The sequence below is a fragment of the Rutidosis leptorrhynchoides genome, chromosome 3, assembly GCF_046630445.1.
Source record: "Rutidosis leptorrhynchoides isolate AG116_Rl617_1_P2 chromosome 3, CSIRO_AGI_Rlap_v1, whole genome shotgun sequence".
Classification (NCBI taxonomy): domain Eukaryota; kingdom Viridiplantae; phylum Streptophyta; class Magnoliopsida; order Asterales; family Asteraceae; genus Rutidosis; species Rutidosis leptorrhynchoides.
The window spans coordinates 171,065,605-171,089,375 of NC_092335.1; the positions used below are offsets into that span (position 1 = coordinate 171,065,605).

The window sequence follows — 23,771 nt, forward strand, 5'->3', positions numbered from 1 at the left end:
ACATCACTCGGCCTTTTCAAATTACAGGGCCGATCCTGAATTTGATTTCTTCTGATTGCCGATTTTATGGCAAGGATACTGAAGATGCTAACGAGCATCTTCGTAATTTTAATGATGTTTGCAATTTGTTTAAGTTGCATGAGGTTGCCGATACTTCAGTCAAGACAAGGCTTTTTCCTTGGACTCTTAAGGGAGAAGCCAAGAGATGGTTAGATAAGCAACCAGAGGGCACGATTACCTCTTGGGAGACTTTGGAGGATAAGTTTTTATCGAAGTTTTTCCCTGCGTCTCGAGCTGCTAGACTTCAAGCAGAAATTTCTCAATTCAGACAAAAGAGCAGTGAGACATTGTTTGATGCTTGGGACCGTTTTGCTACTTTCTTACGCTCATGTCCGCAACATGGGTTGAATGATTTACAGAAGGTCCAGATTTTATACAAGGGTTGTGATATCCCAACTCGTCAGACTATTGATCAAGCAGCAGGTGGTACGTTAATGGATAAGACCAAAGAAGAGGCGCTAGAGATAATTGAAAAGCAAGCTGCTTACTCTCACGAATGGCATCAAGATCATGACTCATTCCATTCAGCTTCAGTTAAGAAGACCGAAACCCATGGTGCATATGACGATTTTGGATCTATAAGTGCTAAGTTGGACTCCTTTGGTAGGAATTTGGAGAAGATAAATAAGGATATTCATGGTATGAAGGTTGGTTGTGAGTATTGTGGGGGATTACATCTGGCGAAAGATTGTGATGCAGGTTTGACTATGAATCAGAAGGAAGAGATTGCTTATATTAGTCAGCAGAACAATAATCAGTTTCAGGGACGTGCGCAGTTTAATAGGAATTTCAATAATCCCTATAATCCTCAAGGTAATCAGGGTTCGAGGTTTTAGCCAGGTTCTGGTGGAGGATATCAGCAGCAAGCTCCCGGGTATTTTCAGAAACCCCAAGCCGAAGAGAAAAAGTCCAACCTTGAATCTATGATCGAGAAGCTTGTGATATCTCAAACTCAGCTTGTTACTACTGTTACTCAGAACAATGAGAAGAATGACCAAATGTTTCGAAATCAACAAGCAGCGATTCAGAATCTTGAGAAACAAATTGGTCAGCTTGCTAGTCAGAATAATGTGAGGAAACCGGGGGAATTACCGAGTAAGACTGATAACAACCCGAAGAATGGGCACGTTAATGCTATCACTACCCGCAGTGGTTTGGCATATGATTCACCGAGTAAGCCCGATGAGGATGATTTACGAATGCCGTTGGTTAAAGATAGTGAGCCGGTAGTTGTTAGTGAACCGGGGAGGGATAAGGAGTCGGAACAGGTGATTGAGAAGGTTGTGAGGGTACAGGAAACTATTGCTGCTAAACCGGTAGTTAAAGAGTATCAACCACCGCTCCCATTCCCGAGGAAGCAGAGACTAGAGAAGCTAGAGGCAGAAAAGTCCAAGTTCATGGACTTGATTAAAAAAGTTAACATTAATTTGCCTTTTATTGATGTGATTGCAGGTATGCCCAAGTATGCAAGGTTTCTTAAGGACTTGCTAACTAACAGGAAGAAGCTGGAGAACATGTCTTCAGTCAGGTTGAATGCCGCATGCTCAGCGGTAGTTGCAAACAAGCTTCCCGAGAAGCTTGAGGATCCTGGAAGTTTTACCATTCCTTGTTTATTGGGTAACTTGGATTGTATGCGGGCGTTGGCAGATTTGGGGGCTAGCATAAATTTAATGCCCTAATCTATTTATTTGAAGCTAGAGCCCGGGGAGTTGAAACCCACACGAATGGCTATTCAGCTAGCAGACTGCTCTATTAAATTCTCCCGTGGAATTATCGAGAATATGCTAGTTAAGACCGGGTCGTTGGTTTTTCCGGCCGATTTTGTGGTGTTAGATATGGAGGTGGATGATAGGATTCCACTGATTTTGGGTCGGCCATTTTTAAATACTGCTAGGTGTATCATTGATGTATATGGCCAACAGTTGACCCTTCGGATAGATAATTTGCATGCGACATTCTCAATCGACCATACCTTAAAATACCCTGCGTACACCGATGATGTATGCTATTTTCTTAACACTGTGAATGTCCACTCTGAGTTGTTGCAGGAATTTACAGAGTTACAGGGTTCAGGAGAGTGTTCATTGGTTGAAATTGATGAAGACTTGCAGGTTGAGGAGGAGGATATCTTGACCACTTTGATAGAAAACGGCTATGAGCCGACTGAGGAGGAGTTCAAAGAACTCGAGCGTGATGCGGAGTACCGGAGTAAGTCTTCAATTGAAGAACCTCCCGAGTTAGAATTGAAGCCACTTCCAGATCATTTGGAATATGCTTATTTGCAGGAGGAATCTAAGCTCCCGGTAATTATTTCTTCTTCTCTTACTACAGGTCAGAAAACTGAGCTTGTAACCATGCTGCAGGCCCATAAACCGGCCATTGCGTGGAAAATTCACGACATTAAGGGTATTAGTCCCTCCTATTGCACCCACAAAATCCTAATGGAGGATAACTCCAAACCTGTGGTGCAACGTTAAAGGAGGTTGAACCCTCACATGCAAGATGTCGTGAAGAAAGAGATCATTAAGCTCCTCGATGTAGGTCTGATTTACCCGATCTATGACAGTCCTTGGATTAGCCCGGTACACTATGTACCTAAGAAAGGTGGTATGACTCTTACCACCAATGATAAAAATGAGTTAATTTCCACTAGGACTGTCACGGGGTGGCGTGTTTGTATTGACTATCGAAAGTTGAACGACGCCACACGCAAAGACCACTTCCCGTTACCTTTCATGGATCAAATGCTAGAGAGGTTAACGGGAAATAGCTTTTATTGTTTTCTTGATGGTTTTTCGGGCTATTTTCAAATTCCTATCTCGCCCGAGGACCAAGAGAAAACTACTTTCACATGCCCGTATGGCACATATTCATACCGACGCATGCCCTTTGGCCTTTGCAATGCTCCGGCCACTTCTCAAAGGTGCATGATGACCATATTCCACGATATGATAGAGGATTGTATGGAGGTGTTCATGGATGACTTTTCGGTCTTCGGTGACACTTTTGATTCATGCCTTCTGAATTTAGAACGGATGTTGAAACGGTGTGAAAAGTCTAATCTTGTGCTCAATTGGGAGAAGTGCCATTTCATGGTTCAAGGGGGCATAGTTCTCGGGCACAAGATTTCCAAAGACAGTATCGAGGTGGATCCTGTGAAGGTAACGGCTATTAAGAACCTTCCACCTCCCACCGATGTTAAGGGTGTTCGGAGTTTTCTCGGTCACGCCGGTTTTTACTTGCGGTTTATTAAGGATTTTTCTAAAATCGCTAACCCGATGAACAAACTCCTTGAAAAGGACACGCCGTGGAATTTCTCCGACGAATGCCAAAAGACATTCGATCTTCTGAAGGAGAAATTGATCAATGCACCAATCATAATTGCTCCGAATTGGTCCCTTCCATTCGAGCTTATGTGTGATGCTTCTGATTTTGCTGTTGGCTCTGTTATGGGTCAAAGGGTCGAGAAACATTTCCGACCCATCTACTATGCAAGCAAGACCTTGTAGGGAGCCCAATTGAATTATACTACCACTGAAAAGGAGCTCCTTGCAGTGGTCTTTTCTTTTGATAAGTTCAGGTCCTACTTAGTCTTGTCTAAGACTATCGTTTTTACGAACCATTCTGCTCTGAAGTACCTATTTGCGAAACCGGATGCGAAACCTCGACTGCTTAGATGGATCTTGCTTTTGCAAGAATTCGACATCGAGATCCGGGATAAGAAGGGTGCTGAAAATCTAGCGGCTGACCACTTGTCTAGACTCGAGAACCCAAATCTCGAAGTCCTTCACGAATCGAGTATCCATGATGATTTTCTCGATGAATATCTCATGGCGATGGACAAGGTGGACGAGCCGTGGTACGTGGACATTGCTAATTATCGGGTTGGGGGATTCTTGGAAAAAGAGTGGTCGCATCAAAAGAGGAAGAAATTTTCAGTGACCTTAAGTACTATTTCTGGGAGGCTCCTTATCTTTTTCGTTGTTGTCCCGATAGGGTTATCCACCGGTGCGTTTCCGGTGAGGAGTGTATGCGTATTTTGACCGAGTGCCATAGTGGGCCTACCGGTGGGCATTTTGGACCCCAAATCACGGGGCGTAAAGTCTATGATGCCGGCTTCTTTTGGCCGACAATTTTCAAGGATGCCCACCGGATTTGCAAGTCGTGCGATTCTTGCCAAAGGGCCGGTAAAGTCACCAAACAGGATGAGATGCCTCAACAAAGCATCCAAGTTTGCGAAGTATTTGACGTTTGGGGAATTGACTTTATGGGGCCATTTCCGAAATCTCAGAATTATAGTTACATACTCGTTGCCATTGACTACGTGTCTAAATGGGCCGAAGCGCAAGCTTTACCCACAAACAATGCACGAGTTATGATTTCCTTTCTTAAGCGTTTATTCTCTCGATTTGGAACTCCTAAAGCTTTAATTAGCGATAGGGGTACTCATTTTTGTAACGACCAAATGGAGAAGGTATTGAAGCGATATGGAGTTCTCCATAAGGTTTCTACTTCATACCATCCCCAAACGAGCGGACAAGTTGAGAACACCAATCGAGCTCTTAAAGGGATTCTTGAGAAAACAGTGGGGTCGAATCCGAAGGAGTGGGCGAACAAGCTCGATGAAGCTTTGTGGGCATTTCGAACCTCCTACAAAATGCCAATTGGTACCACTCCTTATCGGTTTGTTTATGGGAAAGCGTGCCATCTTCCATTGGAGATTGAGCATAAGGCTATGTGGGCACTTAAAAAGTGCAATTTAGATTTGAAGGAGGCCGGACGCCTAAGGGCGGGGCATTTGAATGAGCTTGGTGAATTACGCCTTGATGCGTATGAGAATTCGTTAATTTATAAAGAGAAAACCAAGCTATGGCATGATAGGAGGTTAAAGGGTCCAAAAGAGTTTAATGAAGGCGATCGAGTGCTTTTGTTTAACTCTAGATTAAAGCTTTTACCGGGAAAACTTAAGTCCCGGTGGACGGGACCATTTGAGGTTGTTAAGGTGTACCCTTACGGTGCGATTGAGTTGAAAAATGCTAGTGGTACGACCTTTAAGGTTAATGGACATCGTGTGAAGAAATATTTCGATGGTCCATTGGAGATCGATGATGGAGTTCACGTTGAACCCGATCCTAAGTTTACTTGAAGTTGGAAACGAGTCTTGTGAATGACTCGGTAATAAACTTCACATTGTTGTATAGTTTGTATATTTTTGTGCTTGTTTGTTAATATGTGCAATATAATCATGCTTGGATTTTTGTTGGGGTTTGTTTGTTGGTTTTAGGTTGAGAAAATGGGTTTAAAAGGTTTAAAAAAATGTGAAATTCTGGTGTACCAGCCATTTGGAGCGCCGCCCCATTTTATGGCGTGCCGCGCAAACCTGTGGTACCTGATGTACCAGATATTCAAATATGCTCGACTTGGTTTTTCAGTTATTCGGAGCGCCGCGCCGCCTTTTGGCGCGCCGCGCGATAACCTGGCGCGCCACGCGATATCCTGTCGGCCAGCTGTTTAGTTTTTAAATGGAAATAAAAACGAATTTACTCCACCACAAATAATAAGACACGGGTTCCAGCAGGTTTTTATTCCCAATCCCTTCAATTATTTTCATTCTTTACAAGATTTTTACACCTACAACACCTAGATCTTCAAAACCCTAATTCTCAAAACTTTGATTTCTTGTTTCAATTAACTTCAATCTTTCAAGAATGGCTCCCACCAAGGTCCGAATTTGTTTCTTTCTAACTAATTTCATCTTATTATGTGTAATTGTTTGTTTAATTCTTGATTATCATGATGAATTAGTGTGTGGGTTGCTTTAATTTGGGTTATGTGATTCAATTAGTCATGGGTTTTGTTAGATTATCTTTCTATGCTTTGATTTCATGATGAATTTTGTGTTTTTATAAGTTTTACATGAACCTAGGGTTGTAGGTTTAAAAATCCGAATTTTGTAAGTGAGAAAGGGGATATTTGCTTGAAAGTGTGGTAGTTCTTGAATTGTTCATGTGTTTTTGAGCTAGTGTGGGGTTGTGTCCATATGGGTGGGTCAAATTGTTTTGAATGACTTGAGCTATATTGTTTTAATTATGTATAATGCCATGCTAGTATGGATTAAACATATGATTTTGAATTGTGATGAAGATTTTGTAAATGGTTGTTGGAATTGGTAAAAGTTTGCAAATGTGGTGAAGTTTATTGGATTGTTGGAAATTAAAAGAGTGATAAGTAATCATGTTTGTCATGTTTTGGTAGTGTTGATATATGAGTAGGATTCATGAGTTGTTATGTCTTAAGGGATAATGTGATATGGTTGAGATTGTAGTTCTTGACATGTTTTTACAAGAGTTATTTGTTAATTTGGTGATTGTTTTAAAAGGTGGATTAGCATGAAACATGGTTTGGTTGTTAAGGGTATTCGGTGCTTATTATCATTTCTAACACTAACTTTTGAGTTTTGTGTTTTGTTTTCTTTACTTGTTTCATGAATGTAGAGAACAAGAGGTAACCAAGGACAACCACAGCAACCACCGAACAATCCGGAACTATGGTTGTCCCACATTGCTAATAATGAGGATTTGGAATAGAGGTTTACGATTAATATTGCTCGTCCGATTGAGCAAACGTTCTATTTGGATTGGTCGCAACTTTTAGCGGCAAATGTTCATGCTTTTCGAAGATTGAGTGGTTACTTATGGGTTGTTTATTCGGGTATTGAGTTGAGACCTTATGAGCGGTTGTTTGAAGTTAATGAAGACGTTTTCGAGCAGTTAACTGTAGAATTCTTTTCAACTGTGAGTTGTTGATGTGCAGCGGGGTGTATATAAAATAGTTATTAATTTTAGCAGGAAATACTATTAAATACGATACAATTTTACACAAGATATTTATTTATTTAGAGAATGGATATACTTAAACCTTGCTACAACACTTATAGGCAGTGTACCTAATCGTACAGTAGTGTAGTTTTTAGTAAGTCCGGTTCGTTCCACAGGGAATCTTTTTTAAACAAAGCTCAACGCTATATTAGTTTACTTTTATAAAAATACAAACATATATATAAGTAATATTATTATTATAAAGGGGGGTTTTTACCGTTTAATGACCGGTTTGTCGATTTTAAAACTTTAGTCGCAGTTAAAACCTAATGTAAAATATTAAATAAATAAAAGACTTAATTTAAAGCGTAAAATAAATAACGATAATGAAATTGCAATAAAAGTGCGATAAAATAAAATTGCGATAATTAAAAAGTACGATAATTAAAAGTGCGATTAAATAGCAATAAATAAAAATGCGATAATTAGAAGTGCAATTAAATATAAAATAAAGGAAATTAAATATGAAATAAAGTATTATGCTTATTTAAACTTCCGTAATCATGATGTTTGACGTGTTGATTTTAGTTTTATGCCCATGGGTTAATTGTCCTTTGTCCTGGATTATTTAATATGTCCGTCTGGTTTTTGTCCATAACAGTCCATCAGTCATAAATATAAAGTGCGAGTGCCCTCGTCAAATTATCCTTATACCCGAAGTTAAATATTCCAACTAATTGGGGATTTAAACTGTAACAAGATTTTAATACTTTGTTTAATAATTACACCAGGATGTTGACTGAGTGTAACCCAAGGTTTTAATATTTTGTTATCAATTATACCAAGTGTCCTTTGTACATAATTTCACCCCTGTTTTAATTATTCTAGTGGCTATTAATCCATTCCCGTGTCCGGTTAAATGAACGATTATTCGTACATATAAATACCCCGCCCATCGTGTCCGATCGAGTGTATATGGTAATTTATAGGGACGCCCAATTGTAAATCTTTATATTAACATTAACAAACTATCATTTAGTTAAACAAATATAAAACCCATTAATAGCCCATAGTCTAATTTCCACAAGTGTCGTTCTTTTGTCCAAACCCCAATTATGGTACAAAGCCCAATTACCCAATTTTAGTAATTAGCCCAACATCATGATTACTTCGTTTTAAATAAGCATAATAATAACTTAGCTACGAGACATTAATGTAAAAAGGTTGAACATAACTTACAATAATTAAAAATAGCGTAGCGTTACACGGACAGAATTTCGACTTACACCCTTACAACATTCGCTAACATACCCTTATTATTAGAATTATAATTAAAATTAAAATTAAAATATAAATATATATATATATATTTTACGTATGAGGAGAAGAAGAAAAAGATCATGAAAATGATCAGATTTCGGTTTGCTTTATAGGGAGTTTCAAAACTGGGGGCTCCGCGACTCGCGGCATTTTTGCCTTCAAACTCCGCGAGTCGCGGAGAATGAAATTACAGCTCAGTCCCTTGGAGTCTTTCTCTGCCGACGGTTTTTATTTATAAATATAATATATATATAATTAATATAATTAATTATATATTATATTATATTTATATACATAGTTAACTTGTAATTTTTAGTCCGTTGCGTCGAGCGTTAAGAGTTGACTCATGTCCCGGTTCCGGATTTTCGAACGTCCTTGCGTACAATTTTATATTTTGTACTTTGCGTTTTGAATCTTGTACTCTTGTAATTTCGAGACGTTTCTTGTCAATAATTGGAACCTCTTTGATTGTCTTTTGTACTTTTGAGCTTTTTGGTCGTTTGCGTATTCAATTCGTCGAATCTGTCTTTTGTCTTCACCTTTTATTATTTAAACGAATATCACTTGTAAATAGAACAATTGCAACTAAAAGCTTGTCTTTCTTGAGGAATAATGCTATGAAATATATGTTCGTTTTTAGCATTATCAAATATTCCCACACTTGAGCGTTGCTTGTCCTCAAGCAATATCGTCTTGAAATACTAGAATCACTTCTTTATTCTTCACACTTTGTACATCAGTGATTTCTATACGGTGGTATGAACAATGGTAGTAACGATATGGTTTACAGTCCCACATGACTATAAAAATTTAGATCCATTAAGGAAATTGGATCTTTATGAAAACATTTGATCTTTTGAAAATTAAATCTAGTTTTTTCCCTAGATAAGTTTTCCGGGATAACCCTTTACCGGTGTTTGCAAAATATTTTTGTGGGTTTGGTGGGTTTCAGATTTGAAAATTTTAGCTCACCCACTTGCTAACCTTGTATTTGGAAAGCAACACGTCCAGTTTACTTGTCCCGTATATTACCTTTCGGTAAACTACCGTCCGATTGTAAAGGAAAGCGTTGAACAAGCAACTGTTAAGGCAATGTCCCCTGACATGCTTTTAATTATGGTCTATAACGTGTCGGACGCAATTACTATCCTTGGTAGGAGCAATAGTAAAGCTCACCCTTATAATTTTTCGGTATGGCACAAGGTCCTGTCTTTGACCACTATGCCACCACCGTTCTTACGGTTGACACCTGTTTTAGTTCAGGTGACCTAATGAATTCCAGGTGAATTCCTAGGATTTTACGTTCAATGGTAATGAACGCATTGAAAATAGGGTTTTCAGAAAATAAATCGGTTTGTAATTTTGATCAAAATATTTTCTCGTTCAAGCTCGAGTTTAGATATCATTGAATTTCATGAGTTTGTAATTCTCAATCTTTAAGGTCAATCTCTAGGATTGAGTAATATCAGTCTTAAAAGCTAATTTTTAATCTTTAAGGAGATTATCCTTTCTGGGGATCTGATTCATTAGTCTTATCCAGCTAATTTGCATGGTGCCCCCCCATTGTACGAGATAAATCCTTCTCATGGTTAGGATAAATCTGACCACTTGGCGACCCTGTTTAATGCTGAGGTCCGTGGATTTCCTGCTGATTTTAGTGATGACTTTTCTAGATTTTTTTGTCAACCTACAGCTGGTCTGGACGACAACTTCATGACCTAAATCAAGAAGCGCGTTTCTTTTTCGGAAGACTTTACTTCCTTTTAATGATGGAATTGATTCATCGTGTAGATCCATCTCTTCTTTTCTTTCATCGGGTAAAACAGTTTAGGTTAGTCCAAAGCAAAAGTATTTTTATTTGTTACAGATATATGTGACATATGTTTAAGATAACTTGGTAAATTTTTCCACACTTGGCTTTTATTTTCCTTTTTATCGTCCTCTATTCCATTTTAAATGAATTTTAACATTTTGGTTTGTTTCTCAATTTATGTCCTTTTTGAGGTAACAATAATTTCGGTGTTAAAAACCTAGTTTTATCGTTCATAAATATGTATAAACATGATTTTTAGTTCATTTAATTGAAAATTTTGAAAAATTTTACTAGAATTGGGTAGTCAGTATATAAGACCAGGGCTGTTCTTTATTATCAGAGAGCACTAGATTCTAATACAACTACTGCTTTACTAGTATTTTTAATGGTAACCAAGTGTATAAAGTAAATTTTTTTTTTTAAAATCCGAAAGAATTTAACCCCTTCCCACACTTAAGATCTTGCAATGCCCTCATTTGCAAGAAATCAGTAACAATTTAAATTATTGAGGGTGATTTGTGTGAAAATGATTAAATTTTTACCAAAGTTTCCAAATATATTGGCGTTTGTTTGCTGAATGATAAATGGTGCACATCATTTGTTCATTCCGTCTTGTTGTTATTTCACATATATTTTGCATCTTGTCGTCAAAATTAGTTGCTTTTGCTGAACTTAATGCCAGTCTTTGAAAATGCGTTGTTTTACCCTGTTTTGTACATAAGATAAACTGCAAACATATATACATATTTTTGAAGTTTGGTATATTACCCCACATTCAAAAATTATTAAAATCTAATAATAAAAGTTAGATAATTATAAAAATGATTACAATATTAACAAAAGTATTAAACGTATCAATAATTACAAATTACAAAATAAATAAAACTAAGTATACTAGGGATGATACTGGTACCAATAGGGGTTCCAGGCATAACCATAGGTGCTATAGAATGCTTCGGCAGGGTCATACGTAGGATACGGTGGCTGCATCTCTATAGACCAGGGAGGGAAGATGGGTTTCGGTGTAGGAATATAGTTTCTACCTATATGTTGGCAATGAGCTATGATTTGGTTCTGATGAACTTGCCAATCTTCAAATGCTCTCTGTCTAGCATTTTCGTATTCATGAGAAGCTATAAACCTTTGCATTTCTTGCATCTCATTCCCCCCTCCTACATTACCTTGCTGTTGGTTTCTCTCCACCTGTGGATGTCTACCATGGTATCGTACTGCGGCATTATTTCGCCTCTTCAAAACTTTCGCACCATGGTATACATTTAAACCTATAGTATCGCGGGGTTCTGGTTCTTCTACTAATAATCCCCCCCGACTTATATCCACACCGAGATATTCACCAATCAAAGTAATAAAAATACCACCTCCTATTATGCTATGCGGTCGCATCCCCCGAACCATAGCTGATAAATAATAACCCACACAATATGGTATACTTACAGCGCTTTGTGGGTCTCGAATACACATATGGTAAAACAAATCCTGTTCATTTACTTTTTCCTTGTTCTTACCCCTTTGTGTAATCGAATTAGCTAAAAACCTATGTATCACTCTTAATTCGGCTCTATCTATATCCAAATAAGAGTAATTTCCACCTTTGAAACTGTGATGGCTTGTCATTTGACTCCACACACCTTGTGTATCAAAATTTTCATCTATCTTTCTACCGTTTAGTATCAATCCTCTACAATCGGCAGACGCTAACTCCTCAGGCGTATATATACGTAAAGCCTGAGCCATGTCCAGTAAAGACATGTGGCGCATCGAACCGCCTAACAAAAATCTAATAAAAGAACGATCGGTTAAACTAGCTACCCGATCATTCAACTCTATACTACATAACAATTCTTCACACCATACTTTATATACAGGTCTACGCATGGTGAATAAACGTACCCAGTCATTAAAAGTAGAATTACCATACCTCTGTACAAGTAATTCCCTAATTGGCCCGGCCAATTCTACAGCTTCTAAGGGTCCTCATTCTATGACCCTCGGTACCTCAACAACCTTAGAATGAAGAGTATGCAAACCCCTTTGATATTTTGGATAATCTATCCAAAGTCTGTCAAATCTCAGGTTCGGGTGCAACTCTTCCAAGTGCATATCAGAAAAGGTCATGACTGGATGAGGTATATCCTGCTTGTAGTAGTTATCCACCTCCTGTTGTTCCATATTCTCAGCAGGAGCATTGCGGGCTTGGGATGAAGATTCACCCCTTTCAATCTGCAAAACACATCAAACACAATTTTTGTGCATCCAAATATGCATTAGTGTCAGCAAAATCATCAATCAAAATAATTACAATGACATTATCAATTTATAGCAAACTTAAACTTATTTTCATATTTTCATCAAATCTACACTTTTTCAAATAAGCATATACGAAAATGTTCGCCAAGTTCATAAGCATTCAACTCAAACAACATGTCAAAATAATCATTACTAGCAATCAAACAAGTCTCAAATGGCATTATCTTTCAAAAATCAAGTTCATGAATTTTTAGACTTGAAAAAGTCCACTTTAATTCTCAAAATCATGTTTAGGCTCAAAGTTTGGATCATTTAACTACCTAAACATGTTACACTACTTAATTTAGCAACAATTCATGACAAAAATTGGCCATAACCTGTTTATATCAAAAAGCCCCAAATTTGCTCAAGAACACAAACCCTAGATTACTCAAAATTTGAAGTTTAAGGCTTCTAATCATTTTAAACAGCATCAATCTAGGTTATACAAGCATAATACATAAACAATTTAAGCCTAATTACACTAAAAAGCATCAAAATCAAATTGGGAAAAAAATGACTCAAGAACACCAAATTTCGGATTAAATGGTGTTTAGGTGTAGAAATTTACCGTTTTTCTTGAGTAATTCTTAGATATCATCCTTCTCAACATGATTTTAGCAAAAGATTTGATGATTAACGGTTAAAAATTGTGATTTTGGGGTGTATTTCGCAGGGTTTTTCGTGGGTATTTCGCTGTGTTTTTGAGTTGTGGAGTGCACTGATCTGTTTTTTTACGTTTTATTTTTTTTCTGGGTTTTGGTCCCTCCGCGACTCGCGGCATTTAACCCTTCAAACTCCGCGAGTCGCGGAGTTTGATATATTTTTTTTTTATATATAATCAATAACTTATAAAACAATTAAGTACTTAATTTTAAAATTTTGTTTCCTTTGTTATTTAGGACGAGGTCGTTTCGGATCGATGTCCTAGTCCGTCCCTCGACAAAATTTTAAAATTTGTCTTTTTGTAGCGATTGTTTTAAAAGCTAAGATTTTTCGGTTTTTTTAATGTTTTTGGCATACTTTAATTCAATAAGATTAAAAACAATGATAATAAAAGTTCTCGTCCCTCCCTTGGGTAAAGCAATTTCGGTTCAAAGACCTAGTCTTCAACTTACGACGAATTTTAAAAATCATATTTTTAACTTAATAAGATAAAGTAAATTTTTGTTTTTAAATTCACACAATTTAAATATGAAATTCAAAATTAATATTAAAAATTCACACCAAACTTAAAATTTAAAATGCATAAAATTAAAAATTTATATTTTAAAAATTAAAAGTTCACACCAATCTTAATTTAAAAATTCATATTATAAATTCACACCAAACTTATATTAATTTTTTTTTAAATATTTGCAATTTTAAAAATATTGATTTTACAAAGTTTACAATATTTATAAAGGGTTCAAATATTAATTTTAAAAACATGGTAAAAATAATATTAAAAATCTTTTTGTCTTTTTATCCCACTTTAATCAATCAAATATTATCAAAAATATGCGCCCCTCTTTTCGGTAAAGTAATTTCGGTTCCAAGACCTAATTTAACTCATGACGAATTTTTGAAATATTTTGGGTTGATTGTTTAAAGATATTTTTACCTTAAGAATAAACGTTAAATTTCGCAGTGATGTAATAAATTTTTGAATGATATCAATAATTTCGGTCGCCAAACCTAATTTTATTCAATACCAATTTAATACTTTTTAGCGAACAAATTAGCGTTTATTATCAAAAGGTTAAAAATAAAAATAAAAACTATACAGACATACCTGTGAGATAAATTTCTTAGTTATATGATCTATCCCATTCATAAGATAGTCGGTTTAATTGGTTTTCCATGGCTACATAGGCGTAACCTCGAGCATTCAGTGTCTTTTCTTCTAAACATATGAACGGTCCGTCTCTGCATAAAGTAACAAATTCGGTATTTGAATAGGTTTGATTATTTGAACATTTACCTCCATGTGACCATTTTCCGCATTTGTGACATCTTTCTAGGTGTCGTGCTCTTCTTTTCGCTGCGGATTTTGATTTTCCTTTACCAAATTGTAACTTATTATCTTCGCGTCTGGATTCTTTTCTAACTCCGTCCATTCTTTCTCTGATTACTGATACTATTTCACTTGGTAGTATGTCATTATTACGTTTAGTGATTAAAGCGTGTAGCATTAGACCATGGTTTAGTTCACAGGCAGTCTTCATTTCGTAAAAACCTAAAAAAAATAAAAATTCAGAATGGGGGGAGAAGACTAGTTCTTTAGGGTCTGCTAGGGAAAGACCATTCGGGTTCCATTTTCGAGAACTATACGAAAACAGACAATCTAACTCTAACAGAAATACATATTATCCTTTAAAGACTTGATTCTCCCCACACTTCGTTAGCTGTGGTGTCGAAATTGTGATTAACTTCGTTGTCGACTTCCATCGGACCATGTATGTAATGTTTAACTCTGTGACCATTAACTTTAAATTCAATCCCATTTGAATTTATTAATTCTATCGTTCCGTATGGAAAAACTCTTTTGACTATGAATGGTCCAGACCATCTTGATTTCAATTTTCCAGGAAATAGCTTGAATCGTGAATTGAAAAGAAGAACTCTGTCTCCTTCTTTAAATTCTTTTGAACTTCTGATTCTTTTATCATGCCATTTCTTCGTTCTTTCTTTATAGATTAACGAACTTTCGTATGCTTCATGTCTTAATTCTTCTAATTCGTTTAGTTGACTTAATCGTAGACGTCCGGCTTCATGTAAATCAAGATTACATGTCTTCAAAGCCCAAAATGCTTTGTGTTCAATTTCTACTGGAAGATGACATGCTTTTCCATAAACAAGTCTAAAAGGTGTGGTTCCAATTGGAGTTTTGTAGGCTGTTCTAAAAGCCCAGAGTGCATCCTCCAATTTAATAGACCATTCCTTCTGATTTGATCCTACGGTTTTCTCTAGAATACGTTTTAAAGCTCGGTTGGTGTTTTCAACTTGTCCACTTGTTTGTGGATGATATGCGGTGGAGATTTTATGAGTTACTCCATATCTTTTAAGAACTTTCTCAAGTTGATTATTACAGAAATGAGTACCCCGATCACTTATTAAAGCTTTCGGTGTTCCAAACCTTGTAAAAAGACGTTTTAAAAAGTTGACTACAACTCGTGCATCGTTAGTTGGGAGAGCTTGTGCTTCCGCCCATTTAGATACATAATCAATGGCTACGAGTATATATAGATTATTATGAGATTTTGGAAATGGACCCATAAAGTCAATACCCCAAATGTCAAATACTTCACATACTTGGATGACATTTTGTGGCATTTCATCACGTTGACTTATTTTTCCGGCCCTTTGACATGCATCACAGGATTTGCAAAGACGATGTGCGTCTTTATAAATTGTAGGCCAATAGAATCCAGCTTCATAAACTTTTCTTGCTGTTAGTTGAGGCCCATAATGCCCTCCTGTTGGTCCTGTGTGACAATGGTTTAATATTTTACTAGCTTCATCTCCAAATACACATCGGCGTATTATTCCATCGGGACAACTTTTAAACAGATGTGGATCTTCCCAAAAATAGTGTTTTATATCACTGAAGAATTTCTTTCGTCTTTGGTACGATAATCCTTTTTCAAGGAATCCACATACTAAATAATTTGCATAGTCTGCAAACCATGGGATTTCTTTATAATCTATCTTCAATAGATATTCATCAAGAAAGTTGTCTTGTATGGCCGATTCATTCAGAACTTCTAATTCGGGATTTTCAAGACGAGAAAGATGATCAGCGGCGAGATTTTCTGCTCCTCTTTTATCTCGGATTTCAATATCAAATTCTTGTAAGAGTAAGATCCAACGGATTAATCTTGGTTTAGCATCTTGTTTTGAAAATAGGTATCTAAGAGCAGAATGGTCGGTATAGACCACCGTTTTTGCTAGAACGAGATATGATCGAAATTTGTCAAAAGCAAAGACAATAGCAAGGAGTTCTTTTTCAGTAGTTGTATAGTTTGTTTGTGCTCCTTGTAACGTCTTACTAGCATAATATATAGGTTGAAATCGTTTTTCAATCCTTTATCCTAAAACGGCTCCCATTGCAAAATCACTTGCATCGCACATTAGTTCAAATGGTAGATTCCAATTTGGTGTTATCATGATCGGCGCATTAGTGAGTTTTTCTTTAAGAATATTAAAAGATTTGATACACTCATCTGAAAAGATGAATGGAGCATCCTTTTCTAGGAGTTTATTCATAGGAGTGGCAATTTTAGAAAAATCTTTTATGAAACGTCGGTAAAAACCGGCATGCCCTAGAAAACTCCTAACTCCTCTAACATTGGTGAGATGTGGAAGTTTAGCAATTACATCTACTTTAGCTCTATCCACTTCAATTCCTTCTTTTGAAATTTTATGTCCAAGAACGATGCCTTCTTTAACCATGAAATGGCATTTCTCCCAATTAAGTACTAGATTTGATTTTTCGCATCTAATTAGCATTCATTCCAGATTAACTAGACATGATTTAAATGTATCACCGAAGACTGAAAAGTCATCCATGAATACTTCCATGCATTCTTCTATCATGTCGTGAAAAATCGCCATCATACACCTTTGAAAGGTTGCAGGGGCGTTGCAAAGTCCAAATGGCATGCGTTTGTAAGAAAAAGTACCATAAGGGCACGTGAATGTGGTTTTCTCTTGATCTTCGGGTGCTATTGGAATTTGAAAATATCCGGAAAATCCATCTAGAAAACAATAGTAACTATTTCCGGCTAATCTTTCCAACATTTGATCTATGAAAGGTAAGGGAAAGTGATCTTTTCTGGTGGCGTCATTTAATTTTCTATAATCAATACACACACGCCATCCTGTTACGGTTCTAGTTGGAATAAGCTCATTTTTCTCATTTGTAATGACAGTCATGCCACCCTTCTTAGGTACGCATTGAACTGGGCTTACCCATGGACTATCAGAAATTGGATATATCAAACCTGCATCTAGCAGTTTAATAATCTCTTTCTTAACTACATCTTGCATATTAGGATTTAGTCTTCGTTGGCGTTGCACATATGTTTTATGACCTTCTTCCATAAGGATTTTATGTGTGCAATACGAAGGACTTATTCCTTTAATATCATGAATCTTCCATGCAATGGCTGGTTTATGAGCTTTCAACATAGAAATGAGTTGTGATTTCTCATTTTCAGTAAGAGAAGACGATATTATTACAGGTAATTCAGATTCACCATGTAAATAAGCGTATTCCAAATGGTTTGGAAGTGGCTTTAACTCTAATTTCGGAGGTTCTTCTATCGATGATTTGTATCGATATCTGTCTTCTTCTTTTAGCATTTGAATTTCTTCTGTTGTTGGTTCATATCCATTAGCTATAAGTGTAGCTAACATTTCAGCTTCATCAATTGGTTCATTACCTTCTCCTAAAGAACATTCTCCTGTTCCTTGTAATTCTGGAAATTCTTCTAATAATTCTGCATGTGCATCTATAGTTTGAATATAATAACATGTATCATCTGCAGATTGTGGTTGTTGCATTGCTCTATCAACTGAAAAGGTAACACTCACATCCTCTATACTTAGGGTCAGTTTCTTACCGAACACGTCTATCATTGCTTTAGCCGTGTTTAAGAATGGTCTTCCTAATATGAGAGGAACTTGAGTATCTTCTTCCATGTCCAGAACAACAAAATCTACTGGAAATACTAAAGTACCAACTTTAACTAGCATGTTCTCCATTATCCCTCTAGGATATTTTATTGATCTATCGGCTAGTTGTATGCTTATTCTGGTTGGTTTTAATTCTCCAAGGTCTAGTTTAGCGTATAGTGAATACGGCATTAGATTTATACTAGCACCTAAGTCTGCCAATGCTTCTATTGAACTAAGATTACCCAAAAAACATAGAATTGTGAAACTTCCTGGATCAGATAATTTTTCTGGTATCTTATTCAACGGCACTGCTGAACAATTAGCATTCATAGTAACAGCCGAGAGTTCTTCCATTTTCTTTCTATTTGAGATTAGATCTTTCAAGAATTTAGCATATCTAGGCATTCCTGAAATCACATCAATGAAAGGAAGATTTACATTTATCTGTTTAAACATATCCAAGAATTTGGATTGCTCGGCTTCAAGTTTCTCTTTCTTCATTTTGCTCGGGTAAGGAAGTGGTGGTTGGTATGGTTTAACATAATGTTTATCCTTAACTGTGTTATCTTCATTAACCTTTTCAACTACCGGTTCTTTTTCCTTATCTTGATCAGGTTGTGGTTCTTGTGGAGTAGGAATAGCTTCATCAGAAGTTACAGGTATTTCAGGTGGTTTAAGTGTTGTACCACTTCTTGTGGTAATAGCTTTAGCTGTTTCATTCCAGGGGTTAGCATTTGTATCACTAGGTAGACTTCCCGGTTTTCTTTCACCTATTAACCTTGCTAGGTTACTTACTTCTTGTTCTAGATTTTGAATAGAAGCTTGTTGATTTCTAAATGCTTGAGCATTTTGTTCATTGGTTTGTTTTTGAGATGTGAAAAATTGCGTTTGAGTTTCAACTAGCTTCGTCATCATATCTTCTAAATTCGGCTTTTTATCATCGGTTTGTTGTGGTGGCTTGTTTTGAAAATTAGGTCTTTGCTGATTGTAAGTATTATTGGATACTTGTTGATTGCTAGGACCTTGTTGGTTGTTGTATGGAATATTTCTGTTATAATTCTGGTTTTGATTGTAAATCGGTCTTGGCGGTTGATAATTATTCTGATAATTATTTCCAGGCCTTTGGTTTATGTATGAAATATTCTCTCTTTGTTCCATTGTTAATTCAATACTGAGACAATCTTTTGTCAAATGTGGTCCTCCACACTGCTCACAACTAATTCGTATTGAGTGAATATCTTTAGTCATCTTTTCCATTCGTCTCTCCACAGCATCTATCTTTGCGGAAATGGAATCTAAGTCATGGCTAGAATCGGCTCTAGCTGCTTTAGATGATCTAACGATGTCTTTTTCTTGGTGCCACTCATGTGAGTGGGAAGCAGTATTATCAATAATTTTGTAAGCATCAGTTTCGGTTTTCTTCATAATAGAACCACCAGCTGCTATATCTATGTCTTTTCTTGTAGTGATGTCGCATCCTTGGTAGAATATTTGTACTATTTGACAAGTGTCTAAACCATGTTGCGGACATCATCTTAACAACTTTCCATATCTTGTCCATGCCTCATATAGAGTTTCATTTGGTTTCTGTGTAAACGTAACAATTTCTGCTTGAAGTCTTACGTCTTTAGATGCAGGAAAGAATTGTTTAAGAAATTTGTCAACTAAAACATCCCATGTATCAATCGCCCCTTCAGGTAACGATTCCAACCAATCTTTGGCTTCTCCCTTTAAAGTCCAGGGAAATAACATGAGATATATCTGTTCATCCTCCACTTCTCGGATTTTAAATAGTGTGCAGATCCTATTAAAGGTACGTAGATGTTCATTTGGATCTTCCTTCGGTGCACCACTAAATTGGCATTGATTAGTCACCATATGTAGAATTTGTCCTTTGATTTCATAATCTGGCGCATTAATGTCTGGATGAGTAATTGCGTTTCCTTGGCCAGTGCGTTTAGCTCTCATTCGGTCTTCCATACTTAAAGGTTCCAGATTCTCCATAATTGAATTTGTTGAATCGGTATCACTAGATGATTCTGATTTAATGGTTCGTTCCTCAACAATCTCTGTTTGAATAATTGGTGGTTCCGGGGGAAAGTTTAATGGTTCAGGATCTACGAACCGTTCCTGAATATTTTCCGGATTCTCAATTGTGAGGTCGGGTTCAAAAAATGGATTATCGGAAATTTGAACTGAAGTACTTGGTCGACTGGATGACGATTCTAAAGAAAAATCAACGGCGGCGATTTTTGTTAAACGATGTCTTGATCGAGTTACAGGTGGTGAACGTACAAAAGGTGATGAACGTCTTGCTCGGTGCATTCACTGAATATCCTATTAGTTTTTAAAAGGAAAGAAAAATTATAATAAGTTATCCAATCAATAGACTTTTCTGATTTTGCCCACGTTTCGAATAGCCAAAAGATGCAGCAGAGGGGCAGGATTCGTTTGGTCTCAATATAATTGAGGACTGTTTGGCTCCAATAACCCGGTCCACGTACAAATCCAACTATTACTACGAACCAGAAAATTTTGATGTCTATTAATTTAACCACTTAAAATAAATTTTCGTAATTTTAAGAAATTTAGATAAGAAGTAGAATAAAAATCTATGTCCTAAAACTAGAATAGCGAGAAATAAGAAAGAAAAAGAGTTCGTAGAAAAAAAATTGAAAAAGAAAAATGGTTGAAAAAAAATAAAAGGTGACGGAAAAATAAAAGAAACTTATAAAAACTTAAAAATACTTGACTAACCTAACCTTATTACTACAACTAACTTAAAATTATAATCGCAAATTGAAATTACTAATTGGAATGATAATTGATACATAGGTAAAAGTCGTCTAAAAATATTAAAGCTTACAAGAAAAACTAAATCCCAAATGGAAATAACTTAAAAAGAAACTAAAACTTAAAAAGGCGTCGCAAAATTCTAAAGTACCTAAATCTTAGTCTAAAGAAAAAGCACTTAAGGGGTTTTACGGCAAAGCCTAAAAATCTAGGAGTAAAAATGACTATGGCAAAAACTAAGTTTAAAATTAAATATGAGCGAAAAAATACAAATATTACGCTACAACGATTAAAAAGGGACAAAATATAAAAATATACAAAAAGTTGTAAAAAATACAATTTTTATAAAAATATTATTTTTATATTATTTGTTTATTAAATCTATTAATTTTATAATTTAATTAAACTAATTAATACTAAATACATAAATTAAATAAAAAGTAAAAGTTAAAATAAAATTAATTATAATAATAATAATAATTAGGGTTAATAATAATAATATTTATTAAATACCCCGTAATTAATGCTGAATTAGGGTTCTGTCGCGTGTCAGAGTCACTCCGCGAGTTGCGGTATTTAAAACATCAAACCCCGCGAGTCGCGGGGTTCAGAAATTCAGATGACAGCTTATTTAAATTCGACGCGTTTTTTTATTTTTTTTTTATTTTTTTAATTTTCTGTTTTAATATAAATAAAAGATATTTAAATAAAACTTATATTTTTATAAACTAAAATAAAAATAAAGAAACTATAAAACTTTTAACAAACTCTTAAAAATATATAAATTTTTTTGTTTTTCTTTTTATATTTTCGAATATTCAAAACGTATTTTTACAAAAGCGAATTTTAATAAAAGTAAACAAAAAATCTTTTTTTTTTATATAGCGTTGCGCTTCCGGCTTTTAAGAAGATGTCCCCGGCAGCGGCGCCAAAAATACTTGATGTGCAGCGGGGTGTATATAAAATAGTTATTAATTTTAGCAGGAAATACTATTAAATACGATACAATTTTACACAAGATATTTATTTATTTAGAGAATGGATATACTTAAACCTTGCTACAACACTTATAGGCAGTGTACCTAATCGTACAGTAGTGTAGTTTTTAGTAAGTCCGGTTCGTTCCACAGGGAATCTTTTTTAAACAAAGCTCAACGCTATATTAGTTTACTTTTATAAAAATACAAACATATATATAAGTAATATTATTATTATAAAGGAGGGTTTTTACCGTTTAATGACCGGTTTGTCGATTTTAAAACTTTAGTCGCAGTTAAAACCTAATGTAAAATATTAAATAAATAAAAGACTTAATTTAAAGCGTAAAATAAATAACGATAATGAAATTGCAATAAAAGTGCGATAAAATAAAGTTGCGATAATTAAAAAGTACGATAATTAAAAGTGCGATTAAATAGCAATAAATAAAAGTGCGATAATTAGAAGTGCAATTAAATATAAAATAAAGGAAATTAAATATGAAATAAAGAATTATGCTTATTTAAACTTCCGTAATCATGATGTTTGACGTGTTGATTTTAGTTTTATGCCCATGGGTTAATTGTCCTTTGTCCTGGATTATTTAATATGTCCGTCTGGTTTTTGTCCATAACAGTCCATCAGTCATAAATATAAAGTGCGAGTGCCCTCGTCAAATTATCCTTATACCCGAAGTTAAATATTCCAACTAATTGGGGATTTAAACTGTAACAAGATTTTAATACTTTGTTTAATAATTACACTGTTTTAATTATTCTAGTGGCTATTAATCCATTCCCGTGTCCGGTTAAATGAACGATTATTCGTACATATAAATACCCCGCCCATCGTGTCCGATCGAGTGTATATGGTAATTTATAGGGACGCCCAATTGTAAATCTTTATATTAACATTAACAAACTATCATTTAGTTAAACAAATATAAAACCCATTAATAGCCCATAGTCTAATTTCCACAAGTGTCGTTCTTTTGTCCAAACCCCAATTATGGTACAAAGCCCAATTACCCAATTTTAGTAATTAGCCCAACATCATGATTACTTCGTTTTAAATAAGCATAATAATAACTTAGCTACGAGACATTAATGTAAAAAGGTTGAACATAACTTACAATGATTAAAAATAGCGTAGCGTTACACGGACAGAATTTCGACTTACACCCTTACAACATTCGCTAACATACCCTTATTATTAGAATTATAATTAAAATTAAAATTAAAATATAAATATATATATATATTTTACGTATGAGGAGAAGAAGAAAAAGATCATGAAAAAGATCAGATTTCGGTTTGCTTTATAGGGAGTTTCAAAACTGGGGGCTCCGCGACTCGCGGCATTTTTGCCTTCAAACTCCGCGAGTCGCGGAGAATGAAATTACAGCTCAGTCCCTTCGAGTCTTTCTCTGCCGACGGTTTTTATTTATAAACATAATATATATATAATTAATATAATTAATTATATATTATATTATATTTATATACATAGTTAACTTGTAATTTTTAGTCCGTTGCGTCGAGCGTTAAGAGTTGACTCATGTCCCGGTTCCGGATTTTCGAACGTCCTTGCGTACAAATTTATATTTTGTATTTTGCGTTTTGAATCTTGTACTCTTGTAATTTCGAGACGTTTCTTGGCAATAATTGGAACCTCTTTGATTGTCTTTTGTACTTTTGAGCTTTTTGGTCGTTTGCGTCTTCAATTCGTCGAATCTGTCTTTTGTCTTCACCTTTTATTATTTAAACGAATATCACTTGTAAATAGAACAATTGCAACTAAAAGCTTGTCTTTCTTGAGGAATAATGCTATGAAATATATGTTCGTTTTTAGCATTATCAGTTGTCGGCCTAGAGCTTCTCCTACCGAGTCGGACTTCTTAACATTTAGGCTTGGTGGGATGGAGCACCGCATGAGTAAAATAGGATTGGCAAGGGCATTAGGTTTATATCCCGAGTTGACTGATGATACTGATTTACAGTACCATTTGATGGGTTGCAGAG

The 23,771-nt window shown here is 35.5% G+C and overlaps 1 non-coding gene across 1 annotated transcript; it reads right to left on the reverse strand.

The window, feature by feature from the left end:
• Positions 1 to 299: 299 nt before the first annotated feature.
• Positions 300 to 406, reverse strand: LOC139903266 (small nucleolar RNA R71). Its single transcript, XR_011778098.1, has one exon. It is a non-coding gene; the product is annotated as a small nucleolar RNA R71 (small nucleolar RNA).
• Positions 407 to 23,771: the final 23,365 nt, after the last annotated feature.